The 20,433-nt window shown below is 48.3% G+C and overlaps 1 protein-coding gene across 1 annotated transcript in view; it reads right to left on the bottom strand.

Moving 5' to 3' along the window:
* LOC142309943 (glycine N-acyltransferase-like) overlaps positions 1-2,421 on the bottom strand; it is a 104,829-nt gene extending 102,408 nt beyond the window's left edge. The window contains exon 1 of the mRNA XM_075347414.1: positions 2,238-2,421. The gene's annotated coding sequence lies outside the window, so the exon portion shown is untranslated. The remainder of the gene's footprint in view (positions 1-2,237) is intronic.
* Positions 2,422-20,433: the final 18,012 nt, after the last annotated feature.

Below are 20,433 nucleotides of genomic sequence, written 5' to 3'. Positions count from 1 at the left end.
AAAAGGGATATAAAGCTGGACCTGTTACATTTGTGGAGGGCGTTCCCGGGCATAGTTATCGTTTGGTCGGACATTATAGCTCGGACGCAGTGGCGTTTTGGGAGGTCGGTGGACCGTATTAATAGGGCTCGGAGCAAGCTGAACCGGGCTATTGGCAGGTTTGTGGCGAGAAATGGTGGGTTGGTGGTGCGGCATAGAGAATTGGAGGAGTCCACGGAGCAGTATCTAAGGAGAGATGGGGTTCACCTGACTGATGTGGGTCTGGATTTATGGATGTTGGGTTTGAGGGATGGCCTAGAGCAAGCACTAGGGGTGTGGGGGGCCCGGGCCAAGTAAGGGTGTCACTTGGCCGGCCTGTGGCGGGGTGATAGGTCCGTCTGAGAGGTTGGGAGTACCGACAGTCGGCTTGTTGGTACGAAGTCGCTCAAGGGGAGTGGCTTCGGAGTGGATGGGAACTTGTGGGCGGAGGTCCCGCAGGTTCTGGGTAGGGGTAATTAACGATGGAACGTTGTTACCCCTCACCTCGGGCCGGGTGGTCACGGCCGAGGTGGTCCTCTGGGCCGGTTTGGAGGTTACGGCCGGGGGGTTAGGAATGATGGTTTGCCTCTCGGACGGATCTAACGGTGTTTCTGGTTATACGGGTATATATGTATAAGGTTAAGTTTAACAATTGAGTGGCATGTTGGGCCACAAGTTTGGTATACATATATACGGTAAAATAAAAGCTGTGGCCATTCCTGCAATAAAGTCGTGGTTCTCGTCTTCATTTAGGTAGATATGGTACGGGGGGTGTGTTTTACAGGATAACCTGCTTATCCCTTATAGATGCGTCAAGAAGGGCAGTGAGCCCCATAGGGGTGAATGGACCCCATGACGATCGGGAGGGTGCAAGGTTAGGAAAGGGTTAATAGGTTTGCATGGGATGGGGGATGTGTGGGAGTACAGGATTGGTAGTAGGGAGCTGTAAGGGGATTGGGGGGGAGCAAGGAAGGGGTGGGGTGTTGGGAGAGGTATAAGAGAGGGGGGTGTGCTGTTTACCTCCCCTTTCGTCGATTGATCTTTGTGTCCCACCCGCCCGCCCTGATATATAATTATATGCATATGTTCAAAAAAAAAAAAAAATAAATAAAAAGGTGAAAAGGTGATGGTTTTTTCAAAAAAAAAAAAGAACTTTAAAAAAAAAAAAAAAAAAAAGAGGAATAAAGGAGAATACAAGGTTGAGTTGCTAATTTATTGTTGTCACAGCGGGGTGATAGGTCCGTCTGAGAGGTTGGGAGTACCGACAGTCGGCTTGTTGGTACGAAGTCGCTCAAGGGGAGTGGCTTCGGAGTGGATGGGAACTTGTGGGCGGAGGTCCCGCAGGTTCTGGGTAGGGGTAATTAACGATGGAACGTTGTTACCCCTCACCTCGGGCCGGGTGGTCACGGCCGAGGTGGTCCTCTGGGCCGGTTTGGAGGTTACGGCCGGGGGGTTAGGAATGATGGTTTGCCTCTCGGACGGATCTATCGGTGTTTCTGGTTATACGGGTATATATGTATAAGGTTAAGTTTAACAATTGAGTGGCATGTTGGGCCACAAGTTTGGTATACATATATACGGTTAAATAAAACTGTGGCCATTCCTGCAATAAAGTCGTGGTTCTCGTCTTCATTTAGGTAGATATGGTACGGGGGGTGTGTTTTACAGGATAACCTGCTTATCCCTTATAGATGCGTCAAGCTGGCATGAGCCGCAGGACGCAGGTAGGAGATGTTCCTCGCTCCTGCGGCTTCACACACAGCGATGTGTGATGCCGCTGGAACAAGGAACAACATCGTAACATTGGTCATTTCCAAATTATGGAAATGACAGACGCTACACCGATGATACGATTACGACGATTTTGCGCTCGTTAATTGTATCAAAAAGGCTTTACACACTACGATATCGCCTGCGACGCCGGATGTGCGTCACTTTCAATTTGACCCCACCGACATCGCACCTGCGATGTCGTAGTGTGCAAAGTGCCCCTAAGCTTCATATCATTCATGCAATCTTCCTCCAAAAACATCACGCTCCTGCTAAGCCGTGCCCCACAAATCCATGCCCCTTTTTAAAACTTGGCTGGTATTTGTTGATGAGGAAGGTGGCATCTCTCAGACAGATCTAGTGTTATCAGCTTCCTAATCCTCGCTATATGTAGGTTCCTCTTTACCATATAGCTGAGGTATGCAGTAAACACATTGAGTACTACGTACCTTCTCCCGGATCTTCGTACTTTTCCTCGGATCACTTTGTTGCCGACTGCAATATTATCTTCAGCACTAGATCTGGAGCTACAGGGCCAAGAGAGGGGAAATTCAGGCTCTAAGGGGAAGTGGGATGTGCTCCAGAGTTATGTTACATAGTGTTAAAGCTCGTGCATTCTGTCCCTCACTAGGCCCCCACACCGGGACGGTCAATCATTTACTTTATAGGCTTTCATGCTAAGGGCAAAGATTTGCTCTCCTCCCCTCTGCAGCTACAGGATTAACTATTAGTTTTCCTTAACCCCTTAATAGTGTGGCCCATTTGGGATGTTAGGACGCGGCTCTATATCAAAGACGCACTTTTACATATCAAAGTGATTCAAAGACTATTTTTTAAAGTGCCAGTTTTGTTTTTTATTTTTCACCGCTGGAGTGGTGCTTTAAATGTAAGCCCCTGCCCTGTTATTTACTCACCTTCTGGGGGCTTCACCTCGCACCAACGCCTCTTCGGTCCCGGAAGTCAGAAGTTACATCAGAAACTCCCAATGTATCTCTATGAGAGCCAGAACGAGGCTCCCATAGAGTTGAATTGAGTTGTGACCTCCGACACGCTTCATGAAACACTGTTGGTCATTTTTCACTGCAGACCGAATGCAGTAATGCTGGAAAAGGATGAAGGCGGCAGAAGGTGAATATAAGACAGGGGGCAGGGGACTTAGATTTCAAGCACCACTCCATCTGGGAAATAAAAAAAAATGCTGGAGTAATCCTTTAATGATACATTTTACTTTATGTTAATCGTAGAACAATGAAAACAAATTAACTTTTCAAAATTTGAATGTGTCTGCCCTTAAAGGGAATCACCACTCCTCAACATCTCATCTCAAAATCTGACACCTATCCAGCTACAAGTACTTTCAAAAGGATTATCATTTTGCCCTACTACGGACTTTGACTTCTTCGGTTTGGACATTGATTTTAAAATATTTTTTCGTCTGTTGAGACTGCATGTGCATTTTGCAGGGACTGAAAAATCTGAAACGGTTACCACCCCAGGTAAAGATGGGCAGTGAGCCCCATAGGGGTGAATAGGCCCCATGATGAGCGGAAGGGTCAGGGTAGGAAGGGGTTAAGGGATTTGGCTAGGGGGCAGTGTACGGGGCTTTAGGATTGGTGGGAGTGTCGGTGGAGGTGATTGGGGGGAACTAAGGAAGGGGTGGGGTGGTACTAGGGGGTATAAAGGGGGCTGTGCCCTGGTGACCTCCTCTGTGCTGCCCAAGCTGTTTGTCCCACCCGCCCGCCCTAAGAATAATAAAAAAAAAAAAAATTTGTATAACGTAAAAAAAAAAACAAAAAAAACAAAAACAGCGGGGAATTTGTATATTGTTGCAAAAGAAAAAAAAAGACAATTTGTCACAGCTGGGGTAATAGGTCCGTTCAGAGAGGTTGGGAGTACCGACAGTCAGTTGGTTGGTATGAAGTCACTCAGGGGGAGTGGCTTCGGATTGGTTTGGAATTTGTGGGCGGAGGTCCTGCAGGTTCTGGGGAGGGGTAATTAACGATGGAACGTTGTTACCCCACACCTCGGGTCGGTTGGTCACGGCCGAGGTGGTCCTCTGGGCCGGTTGGAGGTTACGGCCGGGGGATAGGAAGGATGGGTGGCCTCTCGGACGGATCTATCAGGTGTGTTGGTTATATATATATATATATATATATATATATATATATGTACAGGTTATGTGTTAACAATGGGTGGCATGTTGAGCCATGAGTTTTGTGTACATATATATATGATTAAATAAAAGCTGTGGCCATTCGAGCAATAAAGTCGTTGTTGTGTCATTATTTTAAGTATAGATTGGGAAGGGGAGTTTTACATTGGAGACCCGTTTATCCCTGATAGATGCGTCATGGTGATAATGCTTTATGTTTGAATGATTTGGGATTAAGGATTAAGAGTAATATGAATCCACCTAAAACGCACCATCCTGTTAAGACGTATGTTCATTTAGTGGAGAGGGATATACAATCATTGACTAAAACTTTTAAAGCTAGACAAATTCATTTTCATAAAAATATGAGTCAGGAGGAAAGAAATGCTTTAAAATCTCTTATGGATGATCCCTCCCTTATAATAAAACCTGCAGACAAAGGGGGTAGTGTTGTAATTCTGGATAAGAAGGATTATGTTCAGTAAATTAAATCCCAACTCTCCAATACAGCGGTATATGAGAAATTAAATGGTGATCCGGTTTTTGATATATTTCAAAAAAATTGCTTAATATTATTAATAGGTATTTAGAAATAAAAATAATAGATGAAAAAAATAAAAAAAAAAACATAAAACATAAAAAACATCCGATTACACCTATCCTTTATACATTACCTAAAGTTCACAAATCACTGCAATGTCTACCTGGGAGGTGTTACGGTTGCTGTGGCACTGGATACTATGTTCGGATGTCTTGCTACTGCACATGTGAGAGCACTGGAGACTATGTTCGGATTTCTTGCTACTGCACATGTGCGAGCACTGGAGACTATGTTCGGATTTCTTGCTACTGCACATGTGCAAGCGCTGGAGACTAAGTCCTATCTTGGAGCCATTGCACATGTGCGGGTGACATCATCGCTGACACGAGGTCACATGTCTCTGACACCTTCTAAGCTGATTGGCCGCTGGTCATGTGCTTGTGACACGTGGTTACATGTCTCTGACACCTTCTATGCCGATTGGTCACTGGTCATGTGCTTGTGATGCTTTGCTCGGTGATAGGCCAGCGTGACGTCATTGCTGTCATTCTGGCAGCGGATTGGCTCTGGTATCCTCCATCTTGGATGAGGCACAGAGTCTATATAAGACCCTGATGCACGCCGCCCGGCGCTGAGTCCTCTTGGTTCATGCATGAGGGTAGATGCTCTTTGCACGTCCCTCTAGGCATCTCTCTGTCTATGCTAGGTGAGCGCTACCGGCAGGGTAGCGTTCTTGTACCTTACAGCTTCGGCTGCGGTCCGTATCCTTACATCTTAGTGGAGCGGACATAGGCAGGTGCCTGAGGCACATGGTAAGGCTGGGCCTTGTGATTTTACTCGTAGGTGGACGTTGCCGCTAGGGTAGCGTTCCTTATACTGCGTCTGGCAGTTGTTCGTATCCTCGCACACTAGGGGAGCGAACATAGGTAGGAGCTTTGTGCGGCTTGTGCTGCTGTCCGTCTCTTTTGCACCACTAGTAGAGCGGACCTAGGCAGGTGCCATATCTAGTGGTTCGTGTCCTCGCACACTAGTGGAGCGAACGCAGGTAGGAGCTGTGTGCGGCTTACGCTGCTGTCCGTCTCCTGGCACCACTAGAGGAACGGACCTAGGTAGGTGCCATTTCACACTCACTGCTTTTGTCTCCGTGATCATTAACAGAGACCATACCACACACCCTCCGAGTAAGGGAGGAATTGCTTTATTTCCTAACTATATGCCTCTGTGAGTTTACCAGAGCTATTGCACTCTGCACTTGTGCTACTACTATTTACAGCGGCACACTTATATACTCTTCCTCACACATTAACCTATCCCTTTTACATTAATGCTATATACGGTAGTCGCTGTGACTTTAACAGTACACGCCGTGATTGGCTCTAGTGTCCCTGAGACGTATCAGTGTCAGTACTGCTTCCGTAGTACAAGATACCCCTTATCCTCTGCCATAGTCTGCAGCAGAGACTTTGCACGGTGGACCCTGACTGTCTGATATCCCTTTGGTTTTTATAATCAGACAGCCCCCGTAACATTAGGACTGAGCCAAGGGTTTGGCAGTTATGGCAGAATATCAGCAGTTACACCATTACATACAAGTACTTGAGTCGCGGCTCAAGAGTATAGAGGATAAACCTCAGACCATGGTGACATCTGCACATGATCCTCGACTTGCTCTGCCAAACAGATATTCTGGCGATGCCAGATCATGTCGTGGTTTCATTAGTCAGTGTCAGATACACCTAGAGGTCAACTCTTCTCGCTTCTCTACGGAGAGGTCCAGAGTAGGCTTTATCATCTCCTTACTTCAGGACAAAGCCTTAGAATGGGCGACTCCCCTATGGGAGCGCTCTGATGTGGTTACTCTGAGACATCAAGACTTTCTTGATGCTCTTAAAGCGGTATTCATGGGTCCGCAGGTTACCCATGATGCGGCCCTGAGATTGTTAGATCTATATCAGGGTTCGTTATCCACTAGTTCTTATGCCACCATTGCTTTAAGAACTCTGCTGGCAGAACTAGATTGGCCAGAGAAGGTGTTGATTCCTATCTTCTGGAGAGGGTTGGCAGGCTATGTCAAGGATGCCCTTGCTACTCGTGAGTAGAGTTGAGTGCGGTTGGTGGTTCGTGGTTCTCCAGTTCTAGGCTCGAGTGATTTTGGGGCATGTTCTAGATCGAACTAGAACTCGAGCTTTTTTGCAAAAGCTCGATAGTTCTAGAAACGTTCGAGAACGGTTCTAGCAGCAAAAAACCAGCTAAATCCTAGCTTGGTTTCTGCTGTAATAGTGTAAGTCACTCTGTGAATCACACTATTATGACATTTCAGTGTATAGTGTGCGGGAACAGCGCCTTCAGATCACTGCTGTTTCTATAATGGCGATCGCCATTTTTTTTTTTTTTTCTTGTCTTCCTTCCCTAAGCGCGCGCGTGTAGTGGGGCGGGCCAGCATGTCAGCCAATCCCAGACACACACACAGCTAAGTGGACTTTTAGCCAGAGAAGCAACGGCATGTCTGATAGGATGTCCATGTCACATGTCCCTGCATTATAAAAACGGACATTTTCCTCCAGGACGCCATTATCTGCCTTCTGCGTCTTTGGTGTCAGACATCACTGTCGCAGCTCCGTCCTCCTGAGTCCTATCGCCGATACAGCTGTATGCGCTGCATACACAGCGTTAGACAGCATAGGGAGAGCACTTTCTATCAGTCCTTTTAAGGGCTCAAACCGGCAGGGTCAGAGCCATAGGTGACAGGTCCTGAAAACAGCAACAGCGTCTGTGTAGCCAAGGTCAGGGATTTCCTCCCTGCATTTCACCATTAGGAGGGAATAGAAAGGCAGGCTTCCATTCCTCTACCCAGAGCCCCACAATCCTGCCACTGTACCCTCCTGTCCTCTGCACACTCCAACTCATGATAACTAAGCCATTATACTAGCAAACAGTCAGTGTACCTAGTGGCATCCTAAACGTGGCTATTGGACTTTGCTATAGTCCCACTAGTGCAAAGACATTTGCAGAGCACGTCTGCCTGCATTGCACACTCCAACTTTTTTAAACTAAGCCATTTTACTAGCAAACACTCAGTGAACCTAGTGGCATCCTAAACGTGGCTATTGGACTTTGCTATAGTCCCACTAGTGCAAAGACATTTGCAGAGCACGTCTGCCTGCATTGCACACTCCAACTTTTTTAAATTAAGCCATTTTACTAGCAAACAGTCAGTGTACCTAGTGGCATCCTAAACGTGGCTATTGGACTTTGCTATAGTCCCACTAGTGCAAAGACATTTGCAGAGCACGTCTGCCTGCATTGCACACTCCAACTTTTTTAAACTAAGCCATTTTACTAGCAAACACTCAGTGAACCTAGTGGCATCCTAAACGTGGCTATTGGACTTTGCTATAGTCCCACTAGTGCAAAGACATTTGCAGAGCACGTCTGCCTGCATTGCAGACTCCAACTCTTTTTAACTAAGCCATTATACTAGCAAACAGTCATTGTACCTAGTGGCATCCTAAACGTGGCTATTGGACTTTGCTATAGTCCCACTAGTGCAAAGATATTTGCAGCACCTCTACCTGCATTGCACACTCCAACTCATTATAACTAAGCCATTATACTAGCAAACACTCAGTGTACCTAGTGGCATCCTAAATGTGGCTATTGGACTTTGCTATAGTCCCACTAGTGCAAAGACATTTGCAGAGCACGTCTGCCTGCATTGCACACTCAAACTTTTTTAAACTAAGCCATTATACTAGCAAACAGTCAGTGTACCTAGTGGCATCCTAAACGTGGCTATTGGACTTTTGTCTATTCACACTATTGTAAAGATATTTGCAGCACGTCTGCCTGCATTGCACACTCCACTTTTTTTTAACTCAGCCATTATACTAGCAAACACTCAGTGTACCTAGTGGCATCCTAAACGTGGCTATTGGACTTTGCTATAGTCCCACTAGTGCAAAGGCATTTGCAGAGCACGTCTGCCTGCATTGCACACTCCAACTTTTTTAAACTAAGCCATTATACTAGCAAACAGTCAGTGTACCTAGTGGCATCCTAAACGTGGCTATTGGACTTTTGTCTATTCACACTATTGTAAACATATTTGCAGCACGTCTGCCTGCATTGCACACTCCAACTTTTTTTAACTCAGCCATTATACTAGCAAACACTCAGTGTACCTAGTGGCATCCTAAACGTGGCTATTGTACTTTTGTCTATTCACACTATTGTAAACATATTTGCAGCACGTCTGCCTGCATTGCACACTCCACCTTTTTTAAACTAAGCCATTATACTAGCAAACACTCAGTGTACCTAGTGGCATCCTAAACGTGGCTATTGTACTTTTGTCTATTCACACTACTGCAAATCTATGTGCAGCACCTCTGCATGACACCCTCCTACTCTGTTTTTAATAAGCTATAATGATAGCAAAAAATGCTGCCATTTAGTGGCATCATAGAACTGGCTGTTGTATTCCATTAGTGCCCCACTGGTGACAAGCTATTTCTAGCACCTCTACATGACACCCTCCTGCACATTTTGCTACGCTAATGTTATAGCAAACTCATGGAATTCATTGATGCATTTCATAATTCGGAGGGATAGAAAGTCAGGCTTCCTTTAGCTTTTCCTTCTGTTCATAGACAGCATCTCCAAGAGCAATTTCCCCTCCACGTCTAAGTGTGGAGAGGCAGCTAGTGCGCATGCGTGTGCCGATGTACCCCAGCTGCAGCATAATTACAGTGTTTCGCCTAGTGAGTATGCTCAGCCTGAATGTGTTATTCCTGACGCTAAGTCTTCTTTTCGGGATACAGCACATGCTCCCACACTAAGTGTGAAAAGCCTCTTTGCACAGGTGCTTGCATTCCGTGCCGGGTCTAAGTCCTGTTTTGTGCCTAGACACCATGCTAAAGCTGATAGTCTTTTTTCAGAGACTGTATTTCATGCTACTGAGCATGCTCAGGTACTTACTGCATCAGAGACTAGGTCCGGTAATGAACTCTTTGGCCCTGGCCCTGATGTGGGGGTCCCATATAGACCACAGGGCATCAGGTGTCCTCCCAAATGGCTTGCAGAACGATGACTGGTGAGGTGTTTGGGTCATGGCAGCCATGAGGTCATCATTGAAGTTGCAGTTCCAAATAGGACGCTAGTTATGCCACTCATGACGTGTCACTCTACTTTTGTCTCCAGGAGGTGCATTGTGGTTCACCCTGGTTTGGGGCGGACCCAGGTTATAAAAGGGGCTGGAGCCAACAAGGAGGTGCGCAGTCTTCTATTATGCTCCGAAAGAGCACACCTCCATGTGTTGAACCCATTGCGGCTTTAGGCCAGAGGTAGGCAGGGATAGGGTGTCGATGCAGGTCACCACCACAGTTGGTAACGCAGAACGGTTAAGACCAGTTCCTGTCCTACCAGTCCTGCTTGTGCAGCCCAGTGGCATTAGCAGGCCTGCTGCTGCTGATGCGCCTGCTGTCCACAGGTGTGCCCCTACGCACACGGTCAGCGTACTCAATGGCCCCTGTGTTGTTAACAGGGAGTTCCTGGGCTGGGCGGGCATGTGGACCCTGTGACGCTAACAGGGCTCACAGTCTCCAGATCCGAATGGCGTCTAACTCGGTTCAGGCTACTATTAGTTTCATAGCCACACAGCTCTGTATCCTCCACCAAACCTTCCAGTTGCCAACCTCTCCTTTTCCAACTGGGAGCACGGTGGACACTGACTGCTGATGGGGATATATACCTTTCTCTTTCTTTTCTTATTAATTTTCGTTATATAGCGGTCACAGATTATATACCACTTTATCCAAATCTGCCAGTCCCACCGTAACAGATGGTGTTTCTTCAGCAAATGTTACAGTTGCTTAACCACCAAATCCACGGACCAAAACTTTTTTCCCCTTTCCAACACACCTGTTCCCCTTTCCAACAGCATCTGTCCTTTTTCAACTCATTTTGGGATATGACCAAAAGTGCAACTGTGCAGGGACACCGTACTCAACGCCATCTCAGCACAGCAGCCATCCCTCGGTCCCTCCGATGTGGACAAGGAAAAGACCATTTCCTCCTATCCATGACAAAGCGTTGAGATTCACTCTGTGCAGCACTGGTGTTTAGTGGAAAAGTAGATCTAAGATTGCGTACCCCATTCTGCAGATACTCCTGTATACGTGCGTCTATTTCTATGGCAGGAATTAGTTCGCCAAATTTTGTCTTGTACCGGGGATCTAACAGTGTGGCAACCCAGTATTCAGGATTACTTCAAATTCATACAATCCGAGGGTCATGTAGGTAGTGCAGCAAGAAGGCGCTCATGTGTCTTGTGCATCCAGGAGGACCAAGTCCCTGGTGTGTTGGTGGCAGAGAGGTGAGAATCGTGCATCCTTCCTCTGCCCTCTCCCCACAACCTCGCACAACCGAAATGTGAGCAAGCTCTCACTCATCTGCTGAGTCTTCCATGCCCATCACCAGTTCGTCCTCCATTTCTTCATGGGCTCCTGCACTTTCATCAACACTTTTTGCTGATACTATGCGCCCTTGTTAATCCCTCTCCCTCACCATGAATGCCGCATAGGTGCCGCTGACCATCTGGACCTCGTAGATCTTGTTATCCCTTCCGCATATTACTCCTCCTGTACTTCCTCCCCTTCCTCTTGTCCCAACACCTGACTCCGAATAATAATTACAGTGTGCTCCATCATGTAGATGACCAGAATTGTCACGCTGAGAATGACATTGCCAGTGCTAAACATCTTCGTCGACATTTGTGAACTGTGTAGCAGGGTGCATAGGTCCTTGATCTGACACCACTCCATCAGCGTGATCTGCACCACCTCTTGATCAAGTTATCCCAGGCTATATGTCATACCGTATTTCAGCAGGGCTCTGCGGTGCTGCCACAAACGCTGCAACATGTGCAGATTCCAATTCCTGCGTGTCGGAACATCGCATTTCCGGCGTTTAACTGCCAGACCCTAAGACTTCCGGAGTGATGAAAGTTGTTGAGCTGCTGTGTGCGCACGATGGAAGTGAGCACATAGCGAGCGTGCCCGCTGCACAAGTCCATGTAGGCCGTGATGGTGTTTTAAAAATTGCTGGAGAATTCGGTTCAACACGTGAGCCATACAAGGCACGTGTGTCACATTGCCCTGAGGATGGCCCGCAGCCAGGTTTGCATCATTGCCGCACACGGCTGTTAAGTCACCAACGGAGTCCGCTCCGTCAATTTGTACTCCGGTCGCCAGGTGACAACGTGTTCCTTTCATGAATAGTGCTGATGATGGGAGAGTAGTCGATGCCAGCGGCGCAGGTGGACGCAGGTTATGCTCACCCACTGGGCTGCATTACCTTGACAGATGCAGAATCTCTGGCTGAATGTAGCTGGTGGGTATCTCACAGATGAAGTACCATCATTCAGCTACAACCAATGGGAAGACACCACACCCTTTTTTATGCCCATCCTGTCTGCAGACCACTGCCAGCCATAGCTATGAACCTCTGGTTAATTTTACCCCCAGTTCAGTTTTATGATTTTGTGTGCTTGTTACCTGACTACTTTTCCTGCTTGCTGTTTATGTACCTTGTTGGCCGATCCGCATTTCACCTCTGCTTGTTTTCTGATTAAGTCCTGGCCGTCCCATTCTGTTCCTGTTCCTCAATTAATGTTTTGACCCTGCCTGACTACTATTCTCTGGAATAGCGGTGTGACTCACATTTCCCATACATTTCAAAGTAAAACTTTGACCGCCTGATGGCATTGAGCTCTGCTGCCAGCATAGTAAGGAGGTGTGTGGTAGTCCTTGTGCGCAGTTGCAAGGAAGGGTGGCCTGACCACACAGGGTTTGCGCCAAGGTGGAGGACCCACACGAGGTTGAAGAGGCAGAAGCAGTGTATTAACTTCTACATACAGAAGAAGGATTGAAACAACTCGTGGGGACGGCAAGACTTGTACAGCAGACCCTTCTCCATCTCTCACCATAGTTTGCCAGTGCCCAGTCAGTGACATGTAATGACCCTGTCTATGCTTACTGGTCCAAGTATCTGTGTTGAAATGCACCATGTCGCACACAGATTTTCTCAAGGAAGTGGTGATGTTGTGTGCGACATGCTGGTGTAGCGCGGGCATGCTTTTCTTGGAGAAGCAGTGGTGATTGGGCATCTGGTACTGGGGCACAGCGACAGACATAAGGTCTCTAAAATCCTGTGTGTCCACTAGGCGGAAAGGCAAGATTTCGGTAGCCAACAGCTTACAGAGGGATAGAGTCAACCACTTAGCTTTGTCATGGGTCGCAGGAAGTGGCCTTTTATTTGACCACATCTGAGGGACAGAGATCTGGCTGCTGTCTGTAGACGGTGTTGAGTAGGGTGTCCCTGGAAAAATGCAGGTTTGTGAGGAAAGTGCAGGCGGAGACATGATGTTGCCTTCATCTTGCCTTCAGATCTGTTCATCTTGTATCATTTTTAAAAAACACAGCAAGCAAGGGTTACTCCAAGCGGAGTCTCCCTTTTTTTCCAAAAATTGGGCACACAGACACCCCATCAGTGGCAGCACTTGTGCCCTAGTTGCAAACAGGATGTTTTGATTTGCATCAAGCACATTCAAAAATACGGCATAATTAACCGTCCCCAGCATGACACCGGGGTAGGTAGATAAAGTCTTTGCTGAACCATGACTTGGTCATCTTGGCTCCTTTTAAAAACAATGTAAGCAAGGGTTACTCCAAGCGGAGCCTCCCTTTTTTCCAAAAATTGTGCCCCACACACACCCACCCATTCAGTGGCAGCAGTTGTGCCATAGTTGTACACTTCACAGCTAGATTTGCATCAAGCACATTCCAAATCCACAAGCATTTACTCTCCCCAGGATGACACAGGGGTTGTAAATTCCTTCTGGATCCATGACTTGTTAATTTTGATGAACGTCAGTCTGTCCACATTGTCACTGGACAGACGCGTGCGCTTATCTGTCAGCACACACCCAGCAGCACTGAAGACACGTTCAGAGACAACGCTGGCAGCTGGACACGACAAAATCTCCAAGGCGTAACTGGATAGCTCTGGCCATTTTTCTAGATTTGAAGCCCAAAATGAGCAAGGCTCTATTTGCAAAGTCATGGCATCGATGTTCATTTGTAGATACTCCTGTATCATCCTCTCCAGCCGTTGACTATGTGTCAGACTTGTTGTCTCTGGTGGCCTTGCAAAGGAGGGTCTAAAAAAATTATGAAAAGATTCCATTAAATTGCTGTTACCAGCACCAGATACGGTCCTACTGGTACGGGTAGACTGTTGAAGATGACGAGACCGTCCCATGTTTGTCAAGTTAAAACTGGGAGATTCACTCCCTGCACCTGCACGGTTGTTTGGTGGAAAAGCGGATCTAAGATCGAGTAACAGCTTCTGCTGATACTCCTGCATAAGTGCGTCCCTTTCTATGGCTGGAATTATGTCACAAAATTTGGACTTGTACCGGGGATCTAATAGTGTGGCAAGCCAGTAGTCATCATCACTTCTAATTTTGACAATACGAGGGTCATGTTGGAGGTAGTGCAACAAGAAGGCACTCATGTGTCTTGCGCAGCCATGCGGACCAAGTCCACGCTGTGTTTGTGGCATAGAGGTGCTAACCGTTCTTTCTTCCTCTGACATCTCCCCCCAACCTCTTTCAACTGAAATTTGAGCAAGGTCCCCCTCATCTGCTGAGTCTTCCATGTCCATGGACAGTTCGTCCTCCATATCTTCATGTCCTCCTGCACCTTCCTCAACATCTCGCCTGCTACCATGCGCCCTTGTTGATCCCTGTCCCCCATGGTCCCATGCCTGTCGCCTTGGTGATGATGAACGTCTGGACCTTGGTGATGTTGTTGTGTCTTGCGCATATGAATCCTCCTGTAGTTCATCCCCTTCCTGTTGTCCCACCCCCTGACTCCGAATAGTGTTTAGCGTGTGCTCCAGCATGTAAATGACTGGAATCGTCATGCTGATAATGGCATTGTCAGCGCTAAACATATTCGTCGCCATGTCGAAACTGTGCAGAAGGGTGCATAGGTCCTTGATCTGAGACCACTCTAGCAGTGTAATCTGCCCCACCTCTGCATCTCATTGGCCTAGGCTATACGTCATGACGTAATGCACCAGGGCTCGGTGGTGCTGTCTCTGTATCATGTGGAGAGTCGAATTCCAGCATGTCGATACATCGCATTTCAGGTGATGAACCGGCAGGCTGAAAGACTTCTGGAGCAATGCAAGTCAAGTCAGCTGCGGCGTTTAAACGGCAGAAGTGAGCAGAGAGTGACCATGCCCTGTGCAGAAGCCCATCTAGGCCGTGATAGTGGGTTAAAATTGCTGGACAACAAGGTTAAACACGTGAGCCATACAAGGCACGTGTGCCAGCTTGCCCAGGCGAAGGGCCGCACCCAGGTTTGCAGCATTGTCGCACACGGCCTTACCAGGCTGCAGGTTGAGTGGAGACAACCATTTATTTAACTCGGACCGCAGAGCTGACCACAACTCCTCAGCTCTGTGACTCTTATTCCCAAGACATGTCAAGCTAAAGACCGCCTGATGCCGTTGCGCTCTGCTGCCAGCACAGTAATGAGGGTTGCGTGATTCCTTCTGCGCAGTGAGAACGCTGGTGGCCTGACCAGGCAGGCTTGGGGCGGAGGTGGAGGACCCAGATGAGGTGGAGGATGCAGAAGCAGTGGCGGAACTTGGACAGACAGAGGATTGACACACAAGTCGTGGGGACGGCAAGACTTGTGCAGCAGACCCTTCACCATCTATCACCATAGTTACCCAGTGGCCAGTCAGCGACATGTAACGTCCCTGTCCATGCTTACTGGTCCAAGTATCGGTGGTGAAATGCACCCGTTCACACACAGAGTTTCTCAAGGAAGCGGTGATGTTGTGTGCGACATGTTGGTGTAGCGCGGGCACACCTTTCTTAGAGAAGTAGTGGCGACTAGGCATCTGGTACTGGGGCACAGCGACAGACATAAGGTCTCTAAAATCCTGTGTGTCCACTAGGCGGAAAGGCAGCATTTCGGTAGCCAACAGCTTACAGAGGGATAGAGTCAACCTCTTAGCTTTGTCATGGGTCGCAGGAAGTGGCCTTTTATTTGACCACATCTGAGGGACAGAGATCTGGCTGCTGTGTGTAGACGGCGTTGAGTAGGGTGTCCCTGGAAAAATGCAGGTCTGTGAGGAAAGTGCAGGCGGAGACATGATGTTGCCTTCATCCAATGTTGGTGCTATCGATGTTTGAGAGAGCTGTACACAATCACTTGTTTCCCCTTCCAAACCAACTGACGACCTACCAAGCAAACTGCCTGTTGCGGTTACAGTGGTGGAAGTTGTGGGTGGAAAAACAGGTGTGACAGCTGTCCCCACAGTCCTAGAAGATGACGAGCGCGCGGATGCACTGGAAGGGGCAGGCGGTGGATGGTTGGCTCCGCTAGGCCGCATTGCAGCACGGTGAGCTTCCCACCAGGCCATATGATATTTATTCATGTGACGATTCATGGAAAAGTTGTCAAACTGCTGAGGTTTTGACCTCTACTAAGATAACCATGCCAAATGTTACAGATCACATAATTTGGGCGATCTTTTTTTATGTCAAAAAAGGACCAGGCTAGGCAAGGCTTAGAGGCCATGCGACCTGTTGATCCACCCCGAATAATGCTCAGAGGCAGAGTGGTGGCTGAGGATGCAGTTGTAGACGTGCTACCAGTGCTCCGACTGTGTCCAGGAAGGCGCAAGGTTACTTCGTCGTCGGTTGCATCCTCCTCCACCGCCTCTGTTGACCTCCTCGAGTGTCTGACTGTGGGTTGACAGTAGGTGGGATCTAGAACTTCATCATCAATTGTTGTGTTTGCACTCCCCTCCCCCTCAGACCGAGCCTCTTCTTGCCCTGACCGAATATTTCAGTTGTCATCCCAATCGGGTATCTGCGTCTCATCTTAATCAGTATGTTCCTCATTGTCTATAACCACAGTTGTTGGAAAGGCAGCATTTTGGTAGCCAACAGTTTGCAGATGCTGAAAGTCAACCTCCAAGCCATGTCATGCCCTTCTAGAAGCATGTAAAACACAGCGAGGGGACTCCAACCACAGTCTCCCTCGTTTCCACTAACTGGGCCACACACACCCCACTTGACTGGCATCGGTTGAGCCCCCTTTTGAAAAAGAAAAAGATGCTTTGCATGAAGCACTCTCAAAAATACGCGTGCCTTTCCCGTCCCCTGGCTGACCCAGGGGAAGAAAAGTCCTCTGAGAGCCATGACTTGTTCATCTTGGTTCTTTTAGAAACACAGCGAGGGGACTCCAACCACAGTCTCCTTCGTTGCCACTAACTGGGCCACACACACCCCACTTGACTGGCATCGGTTGACACCCCTTTTGAAAAAGAAAAAGATGCTTTGCATGAAGCACTCTCAAAAATACGCGTGCCTTTCCCGTCCCCTGGCTGACCCAGGGGAAGAAAAGTCCTCTGAGAGCCATGACTTGTTCATCTTGGTTCTTTTAGAAACACAGCGAGGGGACTCCAACCACAGTCTCCTTCGTTGCCACTAACTGGGCCACACACACCCCACTTGACTGGCATCGGTTGACCCCCCTTTTGAAAAAGAAAAAGATGCTTTGCATGAAGCACTCTCAAAAATACGCGTGCCTTTCCCGTCCCCTGGCTGACCCAGGGGAAGAAAAGTCCTCTGAGAGCCATGACTTGTTCATCTTGGTTCTTTTAGAGACACAGCGAGGGGACTCCAACCACAGTCTCCCTCGTTTCCACTAACTGGGCCACACACACCCCACTTGACTGGCATCGGTTGAGCCCCCTTTTGAAAAAGAAAAAGATGCTTTGCATGAAGCACTCTCAAAAATACGCGTGCCTTTCCCGTCCCCTGGCTGACCCAGGGGAAGAAAACTCCTCTGAGAGCCATGACTTGTTCATCTTGGTTCTTTTAGAAACACAGCGAGGGGACTCCAACCACAGTCTCCCTCGTTTCCACTAACTGGGCCACACACACCCCACTTGACTGGCATCGGTTGAGCCCCCTTTTGAAAAAGAAAAAGATGCTTTGCATGAAGCACTCTCAAAAATACGCGTGCCTTTCCCGTCCCCTGGCTGACCCAGGGGAAGAAAAGTCCACTGAGAGCCATGACTTGTTCATCTTGGTTCTTTTAGAGACACAGCGAGGGGACTCCAACCACAGTCTCCCTCGTTTACACTAACTGTGCCACACACACCCCACTTGACTGGCATCAGTTGACCCAATTTTCAAGATGAAAAATATGCTTTGCATGAAGCACTCTCAAAAATACGCGTGCCTTTCCCGTCCCCTGGCTGACCCAGGGGAAGAAAAGTCCTTTGAGAGCCATGACTTGTTCATCTTGGTTCTTTTAGAAACACAGCGAGGGGACTCCAACCACAGTCTCCTTCGTTGCCACTAACTGGGCCACACACACCCCACTTGACTGGCATCGGTTGAGCCCCCTTTTGAAAAAGAAAAAGATGCTTTGCATGAAGCACTCTCAAAAATACGCGTGCCTTTCCCGTCCCCTGGCTGACCCAGGGGAAGAAAAGTCCTCTGAGAGCCATGACTTGTTCATCTTGGTTCTTTTAGAAACACAGCGAGGGGACTCCAACCACAGTCTCCCTCGTTTCCACTAACTGGGCCACACACACCCCACTTGACTGGCATCGGTTGAGCCCCCTTTTGAAAAAGAAAAAGATGCTTTGCATGAAGCACTCTCAAAAATACGCGTGCCTTTCCCGTCCCCTGGCTGTCCCAGGGGAAGAAAAGTCCGCTGAGAGCCATGACTTGTTCATCTTGGTTCTTTTAGAGACACAGCGAGGGGACTCCAACCACAGTCTCCCTCGTTTACACTAACTGTGCCACACACACCCCACTTGACTGGCATCAGTTGACCCAATTTTCAAGATGAAAAATATGCTTTGCATGAAGCACTCTCAAAAATACGCGTGCCTTTCCCGTCCCCTGGCTGACCCAGGGGAAGAAAAGTCCTTTGAGAGCCATGACTTGTTCATCTTGGTTCTTTTAGAAACACAGCGAGGGGACTCCAACCACAGTCTCCTTCGTTGCCACTAACTGGGCCACACACACCCCACTTGACTGGCATCGGTTGACCCCCCTTTTGAAAAAGAAAAAGATGCTTTGTATGAAGCACTCTCAAAAATACGCGTGCCTTTCCCGTCCCCTGGCTGACCCAGGGGAAGAAAAGTCCTCTGAGAGCCATGACTTGTTCATCTTGGTTCTTTTAGAAACACAGCGAGGGGACTCCAACCACAGTCTCCTTCGTTGCCACTAACTGGGCCACACACACCCCACTTGACTGGCATCGGTTGACCCCCCTTTTGAAAAAGAAAAAGATGCTTTGCATGAAGCACTCTCAAAAATACGCGTGCCTTTCCCGTTCCCTGGCTGACCCAGGGGAAGAAAAGTCCTCTGAGAGCCATGACTTGTTCATCTTGGTTCTTTTAGAAACACAGCGAGGGGACTCCAACCACAGTCTCCTTCGTTGCCACTAACTGGGCCACACACACCCCACTTGACTGGCATCGGTTGACCCCCCTTTTGAAAAAGAAAAAGATGCTTTGCATGAAGCACTCTCAAAAATACGCGTGCCTTTCCCGTCCCCTGGCTGACCCAGGGGAAGAAAAGTCTGCTGAGAGCCATGACTTGTTCATCTTGGTTCTTTTAGAGACACAGCGAGGGGACTCCAACCACAGTCTCCCTCGTTTACACTAACTGTGCCACACACACCCCACTTGACTGGCATCAGTTGACCCAATTTTCAAGATGAAAAATATGCTTTGCATGAAGCACTCTCAAAAATACGCGTGCCTTTCCCGTCCCCTGGCTGACCCAGGGGAAGAAAAGTCCTTTGAGAGCCATGACTTGTTCATCTTGGTTCTTTTAGAAACACAGCGAGGGGACTCCAACCACAGTCTCCTTCGTTGCCACTAACTGGGCCACACACACCCCACTTGACTGGCATCGGTTGACCCCCCTTTTGAAAAAGAAAAAGATGCTTTGCATGAAGCACTCTCAAAAATACGCGTGCCTTTCCCGTCCCCTGGCTGACCCAGGGGAAGAAAAGTCCTCTGAGAGCCATGTCCACATTGTCAGTGGACAGACATGTGTGCTTATCTGCCAGCAGACCCCCAGCAGCACTGAAGACAGGTTCCGAGAGAACGCTGGCTGCAGGACACGACAAGATCCCCAAGGCGTACGTGGCGAGCTCAGGCAATTTATCAAGATTGGAAGCCTAAAATGAGCAGGGCTCAAGTTGCACAATAATGGAATCGATGTTTCCTTGCATATACTCATATATCTGTGTGTCCTCCTCTTTTTCCTTGTCCAGCTCTTTTGTTTTCACATGAGTATATGTCCTTGTCACTTTCCCATGTGTTTGTTTGTCACCTTTTGGACACCTTTGAGGGTGTTTTCTAGGTGTTTTTCTGTGTTTGTGATTGCCTGCCATTGTTTCCTATGCAGTTCGAGTTCGGTTCGTCGAACGTTCGACGAGCCGAACTCGAATGGGACCTCCGTTCGGCGAACCGACCTCGAGCCGAACCGGGACCGGTTCGCTCAACTCTACTCGTGAGGTCCCTGCTTCTCTGGAGGACTTGATCACAGTAGCAACGAGGATCGACGTACGCCATAGGGAACGTAGGCTCGATGTCTCTTCCTCACGCCCTAAGCATCGGGCTATTCCAGTTGTTGAGGGTCCCACACCATCTTCCTCAGCATCTGAAACATCTCCCACTCCTATGGAGTTAGGTCATACGTCCTCCAGACTACGCAAGTCTGATCCTCCTATATGTTACGTATGTCGTCAGGCTGGGCACTATGCCAACATGTGTCCTAGCCATCAGGGAAACTCCCAGGCCTAGTAACCATTAGAGGGGGGTTACTAGAGACGTC

The sequence above is a fragment of the Anomaloglossus baeobatrachus genome, chromosome 5 (genome assembly GCF_048569485.1).
Source record: "Anomaloglossus baeobatrachus isolate aAnoBae1 chromosome 5, aAnoBae1.hap1, whole genome shotgun sequence".
In the NCBI taxonomy this organism is placed as follows: domain Eukaryota; kingdom Metazoa; phylum Chordata; class Amphibia; order Anura; family Aromobatidae; genus Anomaloglossus; species Anomaloglossus baeobatrachus.
This window is presented reverse-complemented; position numbering and strand designations above follow the sequence as displayed.